Source organism: Lactuca serriola, chromosome 6 (genome assembly GCF_051521515.1).
Source record: "Lactuca serriola cultivar US96UC23 chromosome 6, Lser_US96UC23_V15, whole genome shotgun sequence".
Classification (NCBI taxonomy): Eukaryota; Viridiplantae; Streptophyta; class Magnoliopsida; order Asterales; family Asteraceae; genus Lactuca; species Lactuca serriola.
Window position 1 is genome coordinate 83,834,166 of NC_136413.1, and position 2,294 is coordinate 83,836,459.

Genomic DNA, 2,294 nt, shown 5'->3' on the forward strand with positions numbered 1-2,294 from the left:
GAACCACCGAGTATATTTATGTTTCCTAATAAACCAAATGGTAGTGTTCATATTAATTATTAAGTATATGGTGGCCTTTCTTAAAATGAATAAACTATAGGGTTTGATTTTGCCAAAATCATACTTCAAGGACTGATATTGAGAATTACTCCAAGATAGGGGTTAAACATGTGTATTTGAAACTGTTGTATGGTTTTAGGACTTAATTTATTAGGTTTTTCCAAGGGAGGGACCATTGTTTGTTTAATTAAATACAAGTTTGACTTAGCTTTGACCTTTGACTGGGTCAAAATCAAAACTCATTTGTTTATGGGGGCTCCAAGTCTGATCCACATAAGTGGGTCCATTTACGAAAAGGATCAGGGCACTTACCCCGTTTCTTAGTTTGATCGGGTAATGGATACGAAACGCGAATGAACTACAGCGGACATGAAGGAAGGAAGCGTCATTGCAGCGGAGAAGAAATCGAACACCAACTTTGATTTGGGGGTTCAACCCTTGGTTCCTTGTTCGTCGCAGGCCAAAAAGGGAACCGGGAGGCATCGGCGATTGCCTATTGCAAGGAGGAGAGGTCATCTCCGGGGCTCCGCGAATCGATGCAACGAAGGGAACAAGAATGAAGCTTCATCTTCGTCTAATCGGTTAGGTAGAAGCTAAAATCGAAGGTAGAAATCAAATCAGTTTGGTGGTGGTTTAGTTGATTGCGAGCAGTGGCGCCAGCAGGTGGCGCATCTTCTTTCTTTTCTGGCCTGATAGATAGCAAACACGAAAGGAGGAAGGTCTTGGTCTTCACCTGATTTCGAAAGGGTTGAATAGACTAAATCAGAAAACGAGAAGCAGCACAACAGGTATTTGGGAAATTTTTTGGTTGTAGTGAACTTGATGATAAACAAATGTAATCAAGAAAGGATTTTCTCCATCTTGATTACCGAGAACTACCTACATCTAGTGGTGTTTTTGGTAGGAGAACGGAGGAGAAGAATTGAGAAGGCAGAAGATCTTGGAGCTAGCTTGCCATCGAGATAGAAGAGAACAGGAGGTTGAGTCGAGGGAGGTAGCAACAACAGTGATCGAAGGGGTGTTTGGCTAGTTCTTCTTCAACAGAAAAATGAACGGGAAGCAATAGGTAAAGGTTTCTCTTTTTTTTTTTTTGATTTTTTTTGAACGGAAATTGAAGGAGAATAAGAGTAGAACAACAAAATTTCGTTTTGTTTTGATTGAAGTCTATAGGGTTTTGATATGTATTTGGGTTTCTTTGTTTGACAGGGAAAGAATTAGAACTAAGAGGTTGCTGTTTATTGAAATCAAAAGGAAGAAGATGAAATGGGATGAAGAATGATGAAGCAGTCGTTATCATTTTGCAGTCCATTGTGAATATCTTTTATGATTCGTATGTATTGTATCTGTGAGTGTGTCTTGCAACTGCACTGTGAAATCTTGGAGTGTTAATGAATGTTCAATGGATGGGGCTTCCATGGAAGGGCACACAGAAGAGCAGAAGCCATTGCGTGTTGTTTTGTTTATGATAAAACTAGTTTATAACTCTTTCACGGTTACAAAATTAATTAAATTTTCTTAGTGAGAGTTCAAAAATTATTAATTAATTATTTTAAATAAATTACTAATTAACAAATATTTTATTAGTTATATAAAATTATAATCGCTAATTTAAATAAATATATGAAATATTATATCAACTATAATTTGTATTAATTTTATTGTAATTTTATTCTAATGTTATTAATTTAATTTAATTAGAGTGAGAAATTTGAAATTTGAAATGGAGAACTAATAGATTAACAAAAAGTATGCATTAATTAGTGGCCTAATATGGTGACACATGGCAAAAGATGAATAAAATATGTATTAATTAAAAGTGACACATGTCAAAAAGATATTAAAACTATTCTTTTATAAGAATAGGGACTTGGAAGCAAAGGGTTGAGGCAATCGGTGATAGACTTGGACAATAAGTGATGAGCTGGAAAATAGGTGGTATAATCTGTATTTTATAAGTTTCATCATTTTTTTTTATTTCGTGTAGCGTTTTGTATATTGTATTTTATTTCATTATCTATGTAATGTGTGTACTGAGGTATGTTTTTATTGACTAGTATGGATGGTATGTTTTTTATTGATTGGTATGGATGTATATTTTTAATAGATTTAATATACATTTTTATTGTATGTATTAATATATTGCAATAGATTATCTATGGATGGTAATGTATAGTGCTACTCTTGTGTTTAGATACATATTTATACATTTCAATCATGTATATATGTAGAGTTGT

The 2,294-nt window shown here is 34.0% G+C and overlaps 1 long non-coding RNA gene across 1 annotated transcript; it reads left to right on the top strand.

The window, feature by feature from the left end:
* The first annotated feature begins 342 nt into the window (after window positions 1–342).
* LOC145059398 (uncharacterized) lies at window positions 343–1,600 on the top strand. Its single transcript, XR_013686760.1, has 2 exons — window positions 343–1,126; window positions 1,267–1,600. It is a non-coding gene; the product is annotated as an uncharacterized LOC145059398 (long non-coding RNA).
* Window positions 1,601–2,294: the final 694 nt, after the last annotated feature.